General features: G+C 37.5%; 1 pseudogene; it reads right to left on the reverse strand.

The window, feature by feature from the left end:
• LOC113114809 (RNA-binding protein Musashi homolog 2-like) overlaps nucleotides 1-18,352 on the reverse strand; it is a 244,357-nt pseudogene that overhangs the window by 139,515 nt on the left and 86,490 nt on the right.

An 18,352-nucleotide genomic window follows, 5' to 3' on the forward strand; every position in this document is an offset into this window, starting at 1 on the left:
TCAGCCCCTTACCTGGACCCTTCCTCCATGAACATTGCCTGACCCACACGAACCCCACAGCACTACGAGGACACCAGATTCCCTGTTGCTTTGGACACTCTCCACCTTTGGCCACGTTTATCCCGTTTTACTTTGTTTTCTGTTAATAAAAGCCTCTCCAAGGCCTGACGCCATGCCCACAGTGTCTGTCGTTGGCTGGCTTTTTGTAAATACACACACAAAATTTTACACAAAGGTAAGTGGTTGCAAACCAATCCTTGTTGTGCTACATCAAGTCTGTAAGACTGTACATTTTAAATCTTAGTCTACATTTTAATAGGCTATTAAAAATGGTAATAATAGTAGGCTATTAGTTAGATGCCATATATTATTTATTAAGCTCTGACTCTGGATAATTGATTTTTAGAATAGAGATCACCGCTCTCCTTTGATTCTGAAAACAAAACATTAGACAAAAACAAAATATAGAATTCTATTAGGTTTATTAGAAAATGTTTTATTGTTATAAATTAGTCTAACATATTATAGATGAGCCTATTCAAAATAAATATGTTTATAAAAAAAAAATTCATACGACTGAAACTGTATGCTATTTAACGTGATCACAATTTAACAAAAAAAAAAAAAAACATTATGCCTATTAATTATTTAATTTCATCGGTTATTCAAACAACAAATGGAAGAAATATTGTGTGATTTAATTCTTTAAAAAATTAAGTTTAAATTAAGTAACAGTAGTATAAGTATCACATATATTCTACTAAATAATAGTAATATTTCTAGCACAATGCCTTTAAGTAAAAATGTACTTCGTGATACAGTGACTATGCAGTGACAACTATAAGAAGACATTCAATGACCCTGGTTCAAAGGAATGAAACTTGCCTTGTGCCAATCTCAAGGCCTTTAGAGATCAAAAGCTCCAGAGCAAATGAAGATGATTGAAGAGCTCTTAATACAACAGTGATTTTGACAAAGGCACGGTCACCCTGTCTTGAGACAGTGTGTACTCTTCCTGTGTGCTCTGGGAAACCTGGAGACCACCACGCCATCTCTGGCCAGGGCACTGGAGGATCGAGACGCATCCTCAGGATTCTCACATTTGCATAAATTTCCAATTACATTTTATAGTTTCAACAAACCTGGCTAATCACTCGTTTCAATCCATTTAATTACAGCTCAGCGATGACTGGCTAATGTCATTAAACGCAAAAGCTTATTGTTCCTTATCATGCCGTATTAAGGAAATTACACTGGAGTCATTTTTCACCAGGATGTGTGTTGACAACATGTAATTCACCTCCTCTACACACACGGTGTCCCCTTTAAGGCTTGACTCGTTTACCACGGCATTTACCGAGGGTCGTGTACGAAAAAAAAAACTAAATCAACATCATGAAATATGAGAACCGGGACGCTCGGGGTGACATTGTTATTTTGCATAATTGCAATAAAATATATGTATCTCTCTGCCTGATTGAATTGCATCTAACTCAGCAGCAGCAGGCATAAACAATGCTGTCATCTGTCAAGCAGTGAGTTTCCTCTTTTTTTCCCCCTTTTATTGAGCTTCTCGCACGACTCCAAACTTGCATGATGAAAATAATTACAGGTTGTGTTACCTGTGGGCTAAACGCACACGCGCGCTCATACCTCAGTGTGCGCCAATTGTACCCTGCCTGTCATTCAATCAACATTAAGTTAGCAGCATCGAGAGCACTACATCTCATTCATCAGTGTCTCCATACACCCGTCAATCTATCGCACACTAGACACACACAGACACACGGTCAACAAAGGCAGGGATTTCATCATAGCACTCTCTAGAGGAAACTGTAAAGGCAGAATGGTTGGACAACAAAGACAAAGAACCAAAGACAACACCACAAAATGAACGTTGACCTACAGGTGACGCCCAAGAAAACCCACTTCGGCTGCTTTTCATTGCTTTCCAAGTAAAGAGAACTACTTTTTTAGCTGTTGGTCTAAGCACACATGCACCAACATCTTTGTCCATTCCATCCTATCAGTGTTTAAGGTTGAGTCTTGTTAAAATGCGAGATGTTTTGAAAATTATTTTAAATTAAGGTATAGTTATTAGTAATTATTCATGAGCTATGGCTTCATCACAGGAAGATCTGTTACATAATTGTAAATTGTTCATTTGTTAATGGTTGACAGAGTATACTATACTATATATATATATATATATATATATATATATATATATATATATATATATATATATATATATATATATAATATACTATACTATATATGATACTATAAAAGCACATTGACTACCTGAAGCTGTTGTCAAATATCCTTGTGATATTTTTTATGGTTACAAAATTTTTACCATAGAGCCCTGTTAAAAAAACAATCAACAGAGATGAGTAGATCACTTACAAATTGTAATCCATTACTGATTCTGTTGTTAGTAACATAGCCTAATCCATGACATTGCACATTTTATATAATCAGACTACTTTTAGATTACTTTTGACATCTTGTTTTTTCACATTGATTCACATAGGATAATCTTGTACCATATTGATTATCCACCTGACTATTGACTGTTCTTTGTATGAATGTCCACAAAACTGGAAGCCTTTTTGTGTGTATACAAGCAGTAGGCTATTTCAGAAAAGAAAAGGGAAAGTCAATAAATTATGAATAAATTGCTATTCTGTAAATAATACGTAATCATGCAATCCATAAAAAGTAACTGTAGTCTGTTATTTATTTAAAATGTAAACGTTAAAATTAAATCCATTTATAATTAATTAATTTTTGGAATCTGATTAAGTACCCAGCTCTGCCAATGAACAACCACAAATTGCTTAAGTAAATAGAATATAGTGATAATCAGTTTTTATGCTACTCGAAATCCTTAAAGGTCTTGCATCAATCCGCAAATCTGTCAAATCAGTGGTCATATCATCCAAAGATGACAGCCTTTCCCCGAGGTAAGGAAAATGATACAGGGCTACATCTGAAGGGAAAAATAAAAATAAGGCGAAAAAAAAAAAAAATCAAGTTCTCCATTTTTTGCTAGAGTGCTCCAACACAACCTGAGGCATCAGAGCGCCATGCTGGCTGCAGAGTCGCTACAGGCATCTGGGCTTTGAGTCGTGCTTGCCAGCTTTCAAACTCTGCCAGACTCCATTCGAAAATGTCAGGCACAGAGACTTTACGTAATTTGCAGCCATCTCACTGGCCTATTTATCCTTGTATTACCAAATTGAATCAAATATGAGCTGTGATGAATAACGGCTGGGAAGCCATTGAGGAATGGAGTATGAAAGAAAAGCGGGATAAGGGGGAGACAGAGGAAGTCAGAACACTGTGGCTTTCTACAGAAGACGAGGCTGATTCGCTCGCGCTCTTCCCAGCTGCCATTTTACGCGAGTACATTAGTCCATTCCTCAAAAGCGACCGTGCCGCTCGCCGAGGAGCAGCTGCAGTGATTCCGCCCCGCGTCTCCTGGGGAGGGTTCTTATTCTCAATTAAGCCCTTTGCTGATACAGAAGAGGCCCAGATATTCTCCTCTCCATCTATCACGGTTCCACTGAGAAGCATGAGTGGCTGCCAGCTTTGGCTTCAGGTCCCCAGTGTGTGTACAGCTGGATAAATCGCAGATCCACTCCAGCCAAACCTCACATCACAGATATCAGGCATCAGTTTCTGTATAATAGCATGTTTCTTGTTCTAGAGGCGAGTTAATGACACATATCACAAAACGGATAGTTCCTGTCATTCATGCTGATTGGTCAATAAGAAAACCTTAAGAAAACCCTGTTACCCATACTAAAACCATGCTTCTGAAGGCCCTACTGCTTTATTATTCTGTCCTTTTGCTGATATGGTGAGGGAGAAGTTTAATGCTTCCTTCGGGAAGAAAGTTTGAGTAATGCATGAAGAGGTTCGACAAGGTCTCAAGCTGCCATTTCTGACTTTGTTTTTTTTTTTTGTGTGTCATGGCTTGCGGTGCACTAGTTAAAGATTCTGAATGATTCTTAAAAGACTTCAAACATAAAAATCACACAGCAACATCCCTAATATGCAGAAAGAAAGAAAGAAAGAAAGAATAAATGTATAATTCAAAAATAATTCTGGAGGCTTGTTTGACTTTGATCAAAGACAAGTTATCTAATTCCTGAAGAAAATACTTCAAATCGTAACATAAATATTACCATCTTCCTTTAACATTTTACATTAGAAGATATATAATGATAATATTAAATTTTTCCATTGAGCACTAGCTTGGCATGTGTCTCTCACCATTTTTATTATTTGCCATAAATCAGGGATTTTTGTTTTTGATCTCTTCTGCTTTCAGTTCTCCAAACTCCAAATTCATCCTCCCCTCCGGAGTCAGGAATGTGGGCATACTATCGGTTCACATAGACTCTCTGTTTTTCAGAATGTGTTAATGATGGAATAAGAGAGCTAACAGTGAACACAGCTGTGGACTCCACACATTTCAGTTGTCAAAATCTCTGACGCAATTCAGCTTTTCAAAAGTCCTTGTATAGGGGATTTTCATGGCAGAATCATCTTCAACTACCCAAACTGTGATAGCGCACACAGCCAATTATCAAGAATCGTAAAGAACATTCTGCTAACACTATAGGTTATTGAACTGAACAAACGTGTAATTCATTTGGCATGATGAACCATCCAAAAACAATGCTTTTGGTAACACTTTAGTATAGGGACCAATTATCACTATTACCTAGTTGTTTATTAGCATGTTTATTATTAACATATTAGCTTTTTATTAGTGCTTATAAACCACATATTCTGATATACTAAATCCCTAATCCTACCTAATACCTAAACCTTACTAACTATTAATAAGCAGCAAATTATGAGTTTACTAAGGCAAAAGTCATAGTTAATGGTTTGTTAATGGCAAGAACTGGCCCTTAAAATCAAGTGACCATACTTTATCTTGTTTAATGTTAATTTCTACGTATGGTGTTGATATTTGTTAACAAAACACCAAGATGTTTTGCCATAGATAAATTTAAAATTAAGAGAGAGCTAATGAAATAAACTTTTACTTCAATGTTGTGTCTGAAAACGATCTTGTCGAAAAGAGCTCAAGTAGCCTACTGTTGCTATGGTTACCTCCTCGTGAAAACAGTTTCTGCTCTTGAGCATCTTCAGTAACTTTTAAGGTTACTGAAACTGCAACAAAAACTCGGTTGAAAAATATAATTATCCAATTGTAAAAATTTGACGTACAACCTTTTGACTTCCTGTACTTTTATAAGTGGTGTCATCATTTTCTTCTAATTTGAAGTTTGTACATCCTAACACTGTACATTTCAACATAACATATTCACAATGAACAGAATGAATGTGACAGCCTGTTAAAACAGGAAACAGCTGATTACATTCACTTAGTGTGAGACTGAACCCAAACGAAAGACATACACATTAACATCAAAAATGTTCTTGGGATTAGACTCACCTCCCCCAAGGCATTTAAAATAACACAAGCCGTTCTGATCTGGAGTTTGGGTGTGAAAATAATCCCAAATAGCAACTTGTCCTAAAAATAAGCTGGCAATACTTTTACAAAATGTGACACCAAAAAGCCTGTGATTTATACTTTTTGTCCATTATGAGAAGTGCAGCATTTGATATCCTTTATTTCTCGTAGGAAGACTCAGTCATTTAGAGTAAATACTTCAAAAGCAGTGGCAGCTGTGCCAACACGCTCGCACTCAGGCCAATTACTGCCTGTCACTATGGTTACCCCCTCTAGCACCTCAGCTCGTGACAGTTCCGGATGAGGGCTTAGGCACAGATGAAAAGGCCCGAGAGCGCGGCCAACCAGGCCGAGTCAGCCCAATGCATTACGCCGTTTCAAATCAAAGACAATGGAGCCAAACATTTTGGATATCAAAACAACAGTCCACCTCTGGATTAAGTTTAATTTGCCCATAATGGGAGGAACTCTCTGCTCCGGGTGTCTGTGTCGGGGAGTTTCGGATCTATGCAGATTTACAGCATTAATGGTTTTAAGTCAGGTCTCTGTATCCAATGCTCTATTTTTATAGGAAGGCATTACAGTAACAGAACACTTTTAGAACCCTTTCTTTATTATAACCACTGATTTATGATGGAGAACTGGATTGCTCATGACATCATAAGAGAAACAGCCATGCCACCATATTGGTATTCCCCAGTATTCCCATACATTTTATTGAATTAATAGGATAGAGTATGAATTTAATGAGAAAACATCACCTAACAAGCCAGCGTTTTTAAATCTGAAGTATCCCAATACAATCTTACAATGCAAAGATGTTAAACAGCTGTTTTTTAAAGTCTGGAATTTCCCCTGCTTATTAAAAATGTATGTTCATTACAGTAGCGGACGTCAGATCAACACAAACATCAGATGGACATGACCTCAACATATATATAAAAAATGACTCATACTGAAATCTGAAGATTTATGCTTTATATAAAAAGTCACATGCATGACTTCATTCACCTTGCAGTTATTCATGGTTTATAAAATTTTGTTATAGTGTTTTTTTATTCGTACAGCAGGCTTACTGCAAATGTTTCGACAATGATTTCGTTAACAGCCTTTGTTTTAAATCAGGTAATGATTTAAACGGTGACTAAATTCTCAATATACATAACTTTTTTAATTGAAACCATAATGCTAGTAAACATACCTGCGTGATTTTGGAGAGTCTGAAATATATGTTGCTCAATCAGGACATAAACAAATACACACATCATAATTTATTAAGAGAAATAATGGACTAAAATCACATACAGTACAGACTTCAAGACATGAAGCTCTATTTCCAAGATGATGCATGGTAAGCTAAGCTTTTCATTTCATGTATGTATTGCATGGATGTATTATCCACTGTATATTCAAATCATAATTTTTGATACTAATACGTTCATGTTTATTAATTCCTGAAAAATTGCATACATAAAGAAATTGGCTAGATTATAAACTTTGGAAAGAGTATTATTATTCCAGTCACAAAAAAATAATTGTCCTAAAGGCTTGACAGATTATAGATCTGTTTCCTTGACCTTGCTTATAATCAAGGTATTTGAGAAATTCGTAAAAGAGGTACTATTGGAACAAACTACACCATTTCTCGACCTGATGCAATTTGGGCGGGAAGAGGTGTGCAGGATGCAACACTGACCTTATTGGAACTGTTGTACAAACATCTGGAGAGTAGTAGTAACCACGCAAGGTTATTATTTGTAGATTTTTCGTCTGTGTTCAACACAATTCGACCAAACTTGTTGGTTCACAAGCTTAGGTCGAGTTTTTTTATGGATGCAAGAATGGCTGCTTGGTTGCTAGATTTCCTTACAAATAGGTCTCAAAGGGTAAGGGTTAATGGCTTGCTGTCAGATCCTATAATCACATCTATTGGCTCCCCACAGGAGTGTGTATTTTCTCCTCTCCTCTACATCCTATACACAAATGAGTGTCATAGTCAGCTTGAGAATCGGTATATTCTTAAGTTTGCTGATGATGCAGTTATTGTGAGTTTGTTGGTTGGTGAGAAGAAGAAAAACGAGCCAATAGTTAATTATTTTTTCTGAATGCTGAGAAAAGCAAGGACATGTGCATTGACCTGCGGCGAAATCAGACAGCAGTTCCATGTACTTTTGTCGATAAGCAGATGATTGAATTGGTTGATAGTTATAAGTACCTAGGTACTATCATTGATAAACTAAATTTTGCAGAGAATATGAATAGATTGTGCATGATAAGCCAACAAAGACTTTGTTTACAGAAATTAGCAACATTTTATATTGAAAGGACACTGATGATTGCTTTTTATTCAGCATATATTGAATTAATTTTAACTTTTTCATTGATTTGTTGGTTTGCCTCTTTAAAGGTCAAACAGAAAAAACTTCTGTTAAAGGTTGTAAATAATTGCAGTAAGGTATTGGGTGTGAAATTGCCTGAGTTGCCAGATTTGTTTGATATTCAGATTATAAAGAAAGTGCATCACATGATATCTGATGCATCTCACCCTCTTTACGATTAATTTCAGACCCTCGCTTCAGGATCTTTGTACAGGGTCCCTTTAGTCAAGACTAACGGATTCAAATTTTAGTTTGTTCCATATGCGATTAAGGTGCTTAATTTAAATAGGAAGAAAATTTATATAATTTCCCAATGTGCTATTAATGTTGTGTATGTATTTGTCTTGTATGTGGAGATATCATGCTGCAGAACAAATTGTCCCTAGAGGGAACAATAAAGTTTTTACAATTACAATATTTTGTGTTGGATCAGTTAACATTTACGTTAACTGTGTCGGCAGTGCACAGCAGAAACACCCCCCTTAACGATTTAAATATACACCATTTTGTACCAGGTATGGTATAAATATATATATATATATATATATATATATATATTTATTTATTTATTTTTTTTATCATGTACTATCAATTTAGATTTAATTATTATCATTACTATAAATATTTCTGGCCAACATTGTGCCAAAAAAATATTTATATTTTATTCATAAATTTTGATTAAAACAATAACAAAATATTTCTGTAGCACCATGTAAGCTAGTCTGCCTTCGTGTAACTGTATATTAAGCATTAAAAAAAATTTAATTGGCTCTGATTGCATCACATCATGCAGCATCGGGTTAGGACAGAGTGTGAACAGAGTTATTTAAACCTGACATGGTATTATGTTTTTGCTCTATTACGGCTATGGCACTGAATCACCTGTGCTTTCCCTTTAAAAGAGAGACATTAAAAGATCTTTCTCTCTTTTCCATAAACCTACTTTGCCTGTCTTTTTAAGCTAGCTGCATCTGAAATATAATTGAAACCTAATCTCCACAGAGCTGAATTCTAAACTTACTTTGAGGGGGCAGAGAAAGCAGGAAGTGGACTAATCCCCTTCCTCTCCAGAGAAAGGTCAAGCAGCTCTCTAATATGCAGGACGCTGTCCTGTCCCTCAGAGCATCTCTAGTGAAGGCTGAAAGCACTCGATTTATTCCCTCATACTCTGTCGCCATAGTTTACCGAGACCACACAGGTCTCTGCTGCCATGCCCGATTTAGCCACCCTGCTAAATAAGTACCTGTGCCCCACAGCTATCATTAGAAGGAGACGTATTTCCCAAACAAACCGCTGTTGATGTGGGAGGTGGAGGGTGCGGACAGCTTTGAGCAAGCATGATTTAGCTTGTACGCTGGCGGGTATAAACCTTGCCCCTAAGAGCGTGTGAGTGAGAGATAGACGACTGCTAGCTGAATGGACTTGACAGAAGCACTTTATAAAAAAAACATGTCTGCCAAATCAAACATATTGACTGTGCTCAAGGGTCCAATAAATTTAAACCCATGGTCTGATCTTTCTTTCTCCCGCTCCTATAGCGACAGACATGGACAATGGATACGCTCTCTCAGGACGTTTCCTGCAGGTCCTTACAGTGGAATATTCTGCAGGCGAATGTAGAACAAAACACATCCTCTGAACCTACAACATGATTACCTTTCTCTACTTTGTGCACCTGATGGGGTGAGTTTGAGCAATGTAGACATAAAGGCTCTAAACAATGGAGTAATTTGTGGAGATTAACCTGGCATTCATGGCTTCCCCAGAACATAAATAACAGGGACGAGGTGGACAGCAATTAGCAGAAAGCAAGCTAAAGCTGGAGAGAGTGCTAATCCATCGTCTATATTGTGCATGTGGATTCATATGCACTATAAATTGAAAGTAAATTATAATAATAAACTTACTACAATGTAACTACAAAGAATTAATCTGTGAACATAGTTTTTAAGTAATAATAGTAAGTTGCGTTACTACTGTTAAGGATAAATACAATGAAAAAACATTTCTGTCAATTTAAATAAAAAATAAAAACATTTCTTCCATGTTTTAATTTTAATAGTAAATCCCCTTTGTTTTCCAAAAAACGAGTTTGCTTAATTTTCATTAATTAAAAGACAAATAAAATGAATGTTATTTACATTTTTATTGTTATCAAATCAAGGCATGAAACGCACAGAATTTGAGTGGAAAAAAATCATTAGGCTTCTTTAAGAAAAAATTTATTAAATTGTTTTATGCGTTCAAATAATTAGACATGCTATAAAAGAATTTGGTAACAACAGCAAAAATATGGTGAGAAAAAAACAAAACATTTCATAGGGCCCTAATCATGTAATTTTTGTTAAACTTTAATTACATTGATTTGAAAATGTATAAGTTTCATTATTTTAATTAGACTTTCTTTATGATTAATAAACTTTAATTTAAATATAATAAAGAGTTGTGGAGTAAAATTAAAATGGAAAACACAGAGTCCAAAAAAATTAAATAACTGAATTTGGAAATGAATAAAATGGAATTTAGGAAAAGATTTATCTGATTTCATAGGGCCCTATTAGATTAAATTAAATTTAAATTTTAAATTAAATTGATTTCAAAATGTACTATTATTATTATTATTTTTACTACTATTGTTTCAGTACCATTTTTTTGTAAATAAAGCACTATTTTAGTTTTTGTTCAGTATCCATTTTAAAGCTATCACTTAATTAATCAGTATCGGCCAATGTGGTCCAACCTAGCTATCGGTATCGGCAAAATCCAATTTCGGTTGACCTATAGTCTTCATCTTATGTGTATTTGATTTCATCCGACGATAGCGTAATGGGCAGCGTTTCAGTAACTATTTCATATTGTTTTGATCGTCTAACAACAGAAACTGTCAAATATAAGAAGGAAAACAGTTTAATTGAGAGTTTGTCTGCATTAAATTACAGTATGTGTGCACAGAGTAGAGCCCAACCGATATATATCGCCTAGATAAGCCTGTCGCAAATATATCTGTAACGACAGATATGGCACTGATATGAACTTCGTTTTTTTACAGAACATATTAAACAGATTAAATGCTTCTGAATGGTGAAATTACTTAGTTTGTCCAGCAGAGTATGATCCATTGTTTGCTACTGTTCTATTTATTATATTCTGATACAAAGTTCAAATGAATTTCAATGGTCATCTCCTGTTGCAGTGCAGACACAGTGTCAGCATAGTTTGTCAGTACAGTCAGTAATGTAGCAGATTGAGAAGTTAACATCTTTCTGCAGTTTAATAGACTGCAGTGCAGTGGTGGCTTGAGTCTGCTGAATGGTGATTTAACACTGTTGTCAACTAGTTGGAGAGACTCAATGCTAAGTAAATAAACAACAAATGGCCCCTTCTTTTACTCTCACAATAAGCTTATCATATCATAAAAGGATTTTATGGAATGTGTCTTATTTTTGATGAATAAATAAAAAACAGGTCAGTACATACATACATAGACTGTGCCTGTGAATATTAAACTGCAAAAAGACAATTTAAATACAAATGTTCTGAATTTTCATTGGATTACCAGAAAATACACAACACATAGTTAAATAATAATAATTATTATTATTATTTATGAATTTTAGAGATTTACATTTGGAAAAGCTGTGCTTCCAGCATAAACCTGCCCATGTTGGTTTGGCAGCAACTGGCTTGCCCTACACCAATACCTTGTTTAAGTTCTTAATTCAAGTTATATATAATTTGTTCTATTTGTGTTATTTAAAACAAGTGAAGTTTACTGTTAAGTGCACAGATGTTAAGACTTATTTTGAATAATAAAAAACTTGTTTAATTGTTAAAAACCTTGTCTCCACTACATAGGCCTATGTTTGTCACATCGTTATATGTGTTTGATCACCACATTTGAGTTATCATTGCAAAAAAAATTATATATATATATATAATCTGTAGTGTGCCAAGGAGCCTGATAGCTTTAAAAACATTCTTATCCAAATGATATTCCTCTACTCTATCCACTTGCAGATACACAGATTTTTCTGGCTGAGATAAATTAGCTTTTTTATGGATTGTTAATTAATAGGTGACCTTTGTTGAGCGAAACTTATGTAAATAGAAGCGTTCAAGGGTTTGTTAAGATTTACGCAATAACACGACCCTTGGTGGCAGCATCTAAACAGAACCCACACAGTCTTCATGCGCTCCCACGGGCCCTGATCTTCTTTCTGCCTGGAGGGTCTGGCCCAGATGGCCCTGACTGGGGGGCCCCTCGAGTCAATGAGCTTTGCCCTCTGGCTGTTTATATGACCCCCCAGATGCAGAGCCCCTCTGCTGGCCCATGAAAGAGATGAGGAGAAATTGTCAGGATGCGCGGAGCGAAGCAGAGTGATATCAGCATGGCACTGGTGTAACCTTCTCTTCAACAGATGGTGTCATGATTAGAACAGGGTCCTCTCACCTCAGGGACCCTCTGCTGAGCATTGTGCCTTTAGGCAAAGCCGGGGTCTGGCAGACCCGCTGCGCACGACCATTGATGCTGCCGTCCAGCCAGTCAGACAGAGGCACCATGCTGGCAGTGATGGGTGCCCACCCAGGGTGGTGTAAAGAGCACGGGCAGCACTTGTAAACACCCCAAATGAGGGAATTCGTGAAAAGTCAGCTACTGGAAATGTGATGAGGGGGCAACAGCCAGAGGGGTTTGGAGAGCTGTGGGTGCGTGTATGTATCACAGTTGAGTGCCATTCAGAATTTAACTGAGAATTTTTTTATTTAGGATGTTCAGGATGTACAATGTACAATGCATGTACAGACAGACAGATGGACATGTATTTCTGGGCATTGGGCATGGGGTGCAGGAAGGGGTTGGTTTAAGAAAGAATGGCAGCCGAGACATGTGGCATGAATGCAGCATGGGCCTTGTTAGGAACGTAGGGCAACATCTCGCACTCTCCATCCAAGCTCGGAGGATTTAATAGACTAGAAGCCTGGCTGAGTTTTAATTAGCCTTTTGAACAATGTGAGATTATGCACTCGGTTGTCCAGGGAGTTCTGATAATAAAACAGAGATGATTGAAAAATAAATAAAGGCCCTAAAACTTTGAAACAGTTTGTACCGGCAGTCTGCCAAACCACACAAGCCTGCACTTGCTCAGTCTCTCTCTCTCTCTCTGGCTCCCACTACTTGTTCCCCCCTGTTCCTTTCTCTCCCTAACCATCCCACAGTAAAATCCAATTACTCAACACCAACTCTTATGAATGCCTCACAACTTTATGATGAATAAATTATAAGCGGGAAAGCAGCGAAAAGCACCTGAAAGAGTTTAATGATTCATTCAAACTTAAGGTGTACTGAATGACTTTTTCCCAATACTCAAATCAATTCCTTTGCTCGTGCATGTAGCTTCTTGTTTTATCGAAGACACTAAAACCACATCAATGCATCAGAAGTAAATGCCCAAAAATGGAGTATAGTGTCAAGATGCAAGGGTATGACATCCAGGCGGGGGGTGTGGGTGGGGAGGGTTATCTCTTCATTCATAAAAAGGTTGTTAAAAGCAGGCGTCCTCAGGATGGATGTTTGTACAATTCCATCAGTTGATGTGAAAGTCCCAGACAGCCCCTTTTCCTTTTCACTCCAAATCTAAATAACAAACTCCAAGCAGGTTCAAGGGAGGAGAGCTGTCTTTGATGGCAGGCGGTTTAAATGGGGACAGAAGAGCACACAGCGTGCTCTGCGACTGACATTTAACCCAAGGCTCAAGCTGCTGTTTCGGAGATGTGTCGCACCCAGCCAAAATCTCCATGTATTCACACAGCTTAAAAACTTGAGCATCGTCCTTCAGGGAAATGAAAAGGAAAGCAAATGCAGCTGCATCTTCAAAAGGTCCTGCTTGTCCCATGACTCATATTTTCTCGTCACGCTGTGAAAGGAAGTACGGTCCCTCTCCGACAATCTGTCTGGACCTGCCCCATGGAAAACAGCTTGCTGCCTGGTAGCCGAACATGTGGACTAAACTAACAAAAGAACCAGAAATATTAAGAAGTCAACTCAAAACAGATTTGATCAACTCAAAGGAACAGAAGGAGCACAGTTTATCTCGGCAGTATTGAACGTACGGTATAACCAGAGAAAAAAGTGTGTGATTGATGTACACAGCTTATGATACGAATATTTTAAATGCAAAACAAATCATTCATATCGGCAGTGACTGTTAAAAGACACAGATCAGATGGCCATTAGTTTCTTGTAAAATATTGCAGATGCTGCTGACAACAAACTAAGATCAAAGGCATCTTTGCAAAACAAATCTGACAAACATATACATCAATAGATAACATCAAATTTGGATCTTACATTTTCACGGGAGAATGAAATCAAGAAGATCTACTATTTATCATTAGTGGTACTTCATATGGCATTTACAATTTTCCTATGAATACTTATAAAACATACAACAAGTTAAAGTACTACAATTACTAAACTAAACTCTTTAGGAAAAATAATGTCTTGGCAACTAAATGACATGCAGTTGAAGTACTGCAATTACTAAAACTGAAAACCTAATAAATATAAAGTCAAATAAAATGACTAAAATTATGAAATAAAAGATCATTTAAAATATTAAATATTATGACATTACTAAATGAATGAACACTGCTTGCACACACCTAGAAAGCAATGACATAGCAACCAGTCAAATCACCCCATCCATCAGCCACCCAGAACACCCAAGCAATGCCTTAAATAGCTCAAACACCCTAGAAGTGGCCTAGCAGCACTAGAGGCAGGTTTACATACTAGTTTTGCAAAAGCCAATAGGGCCGAACATGTAACCATGATGCACTCCAAACCTGCTGACAAAGCTGAAGCGAATGTCAGCCCTGTTGTGATATGGAGGACACTCTCAGATTTGATGCAGCCTGTGGTGCTAAATAAAAACATGCAGACACATAGCTGCCTCAGATCTGCTTGTGTATGCGTTGATATCACAGCAAGCGACACTGCCACACAACCCCATTCATTTTCTCTAACATACTTTTCATGTACTAACACCCTCCAGCAGACACACTACACAAGTTTCTCCTAAATCACCCTATGCGTCGCCGGAGGTTGATTTATACCCCTGCAGACTATGATTTAAAACACATGGGACCGAACGCGTGTGACTCAGTCAGCATATAGTTGGTGAGAGTACATACTGCTAGCGTCGTCGCTACATGTGTGGGTGAAACTCATTAACGTCTAGCGTTGACCCATATATGCAACAGCGGTGTGGTTTGCTAGCGCTTCCGGTGTTGCGCATGCTGTGTAGCAACTGCTTCATCTCTCCAAGTGTCAGCGGCAAGGCCGAGCTTCACATGACTCACAGGCAGGGACAGATAATTGCATTAAAACCCATGCAGCTGCATTACAGACCCAGGTGCTCCCAGGTCCACAGGGAAAACGGAGAGCCACATCCGCCTGGGCAGCCAGGAAGAGGCAGACGAGCACAGCAGTTTCTTATAACAGCACTGCTCAGGGAGAATTTTGCTGCTACTTACACAAATTGAAAACAGATGCTCATTTGAGGGGAAGATATCCAGCAGATACATGAACAATTACAACGATCAAGTTAGAAGATCAATATGGTTTAATACATTTAAAATACTAATACTAATACTAGCAACTAGGGTTGGGTGATGTCCACAAAATTGGCATCGGAAAATCTCTTCAGTGAAATGACAGTGATGACGACATCGGGAGGAAAGGAGGAGTTAGGGGGTGTGCCCGAAGCGTGAATCCATATTCAGAAAAGCACGGAAAACAAATAATGATTGCTAACGGTTGCCTGTTAAATTACAGTAGCTACACAAATTTTTACTTACCACATAAACAGAATAAGGAGAGATGACAGAGGACGATGGCGAATGATTTGCAAAAAGTTTGGTACTGATGCTAACAGAGTTATGTGGAATTGCGAATCTCGAAAATGAAAGGGATTGTGCATTCAAAAGCAGCTTCAATGCCAGGCATAATACTTACTTTTTTGGACTTTGGTGTTTAAAGTGATCTAGACATTGGATTTACCCAAGTAACAAACTCCTTTACACACAGACACGCACATTCACTAGATGTCCTCATCACAAGGCCTTTAAACAATCCTGTTTAGCCTCTATTTCCCAGCGCTCTGTAAACGCCCAGTAGATGATTCAATACATTTCTATTAGCATTTTTAAAGTGAATTAGCACTCAGTAAATTGCTGTGACCCTCAATAGAAATTAAATTGCTTCAGTCTATCAGACCATCAGTGTGATTACATTTGTTGGCTGTGGAATCTTTTCAGCTTTAAACACAATTATGGTATTGTTTGTTGGCTTAATGTCTGTGAAATGGCCAAAATGCAGATTGCCACATAAGGCGTCTTAAAGGTCAAAGAAAGCTCTGTGAGACAGGAATAAATAAGGAATACAGTCAAAATACAGAGCTTAGCGTATTTTAAATAAGTTAACTCATTTTACGACCACAAGACTTAATGTGATCAGTAAATCAAATGTTGCTAATGGCGGGTATATTAAAGTACTTACTTTCTTATTGACTCTAACGGCAATGCATTAACACAAATGCGGGGTATTCGGAATCGTTAAACGACACTTAACGCTTTAATCAAAACATTTGTCCAAACCCATATTCCTCGCTTAAGCTTTAAATCCCAGTAGGACTATAAGACCTCTTAGCAACATGAAGAGAACTCTCCTGGTTCGAGAGCGACGTTCAGTGCTCACCCAGTGTTTTTGGCCTTACCCTCTGTGGTTTTTGCTTTTGAGAGGCCAATCGACTCTTTCTCACCCTATACAATCTGTCCATTTTCCCTGTCATTCATCAACCTTTTCTTTGCTCTTTAGTTTGTTCCAGTAATGGCTTTGAACAAGGCTACTTGAAACTGTGCCAGATTCAAAAAGTGAGAGAGCGAGAGAGACAAAGAGGGAGGAGGGCGCACAGAGAGAGAGAGAGAGATGGCGTTTTGATTATTTTTCTAAATGACACTTCAGCCATCCACCCCGGCTGTGTAATTGTGATTACTGTGCCTCTATTTTTGGGTGGCAGTGCTGCGAGCCAGCAACAGTAAATAGCTGATGCTCTCCTCTAGCTTTAAGAGGACATAGGTGCAGGGGGCTGAGCAAGGTGAAACACCAACCGTCTCCCGTCCCCCATGCTCCAGACCCGCTAATGCTCCATCCCTTAACCGAAGAGATGCCACATTTGCTGATCTAAGGTCAGATAGAAGAGCCAATTTAGGCTCTAGATAACCACGCTGCTAAACTGTTATCGTAACCCAATGGTGGCCATGTGTGTGTGTTCCTCCGTAATTTCCAATGTAAACAGGCAGAAGTAACTGCAACAATCCGATCTTTCATATTGCAGTTAATCTAGTTTGCCGTGGAGTTAGCAAAGCACAGAGAAATGACTGTTCAAATTACGAAAACGAGAGGCAAAAGATAGTCCCTCGCTCTATTCTTCCTGGAGGCTGGAATGGGCTCTTGGCAGACATTTAAATGTTCTCTTACACTCGCCACTGTTGTTTAGCGCATGAAGGTCAGCCTCGCTGCCGAAGGCTGAGGTTACTATGGCGATGAAGTTAAGGGGACAGGTCTGTTGAAGGAGGGTGCTAACACAGCCAGACGTGTGACCCCCAGCATTCAAGGTCATTCCTGAAAAAAAAAAGAAAGCACTCCCCTCTGAATACAAAGTCATGCATTCAAATGAGATTGTTTTGTAATGTCTTTTCTGTTTTTCCCCCAGAGAGCAGAGGTGGATGTGGAGTGTGCTAGCCACGGGATGTCTTCAGACCGAGCCGGTGGCCACATGACGACCATTCACCTTTAAGACTTTTCGCCTACTTAAGTTACCACAGCAACGTTTCCACCAACCACTTAATTACACGTTGTACATTTTGGCCAACGCTATAAGTATTGCACTCCTGCCTGTGACACTAATGCTACAATAAATTGTTCCATTTGTAGCTTTAAAGGGGTCAGAAAAAAGTACAGCCAGAAACTGTAACCAGCAAGTTGCAACAAAAGGTCAAAGGTCAAATTAAATGACTGAACCCATTCAGACACACTCTTTCTATAATTTAGACTTAATATCATGGCTTGATATGTACTGGAATGATTCTTGGTAGATGTCATATTTAACTTGAGCAAAAATGTGTCTTCAAAATGTGTGTGTGTATGTATATGTGTGTATATATATATATATATATATATATATATATATATATATATATATATATATATATATATATATATATATATATATATATATATATATATGTGTGTGTATATATATATATATATATATATATATAAATATACTTCAGAAAAAGAAAAAAAAATATTTGCAGTCATGATTCATTTTTACTATATATTATAATAGCAAACAAATTAATGCACCTTTTTAAACTTCTTTCAAAAACATTAGAAAATCTTACATTTCCA

This window comes from Carassius auratus, chromosome 15 (genome assembly GCF_003368295.1).
Source record: "Carassius auratus strain Wakin chromosome 15, ASM336829v1, whole genome shotgun sequence".
NCBI lineage: Eukaryota > Metazoa > Chordata > Actinopteri > Cypriniformes > Cyprinidae > Carassius > Carassius auratus.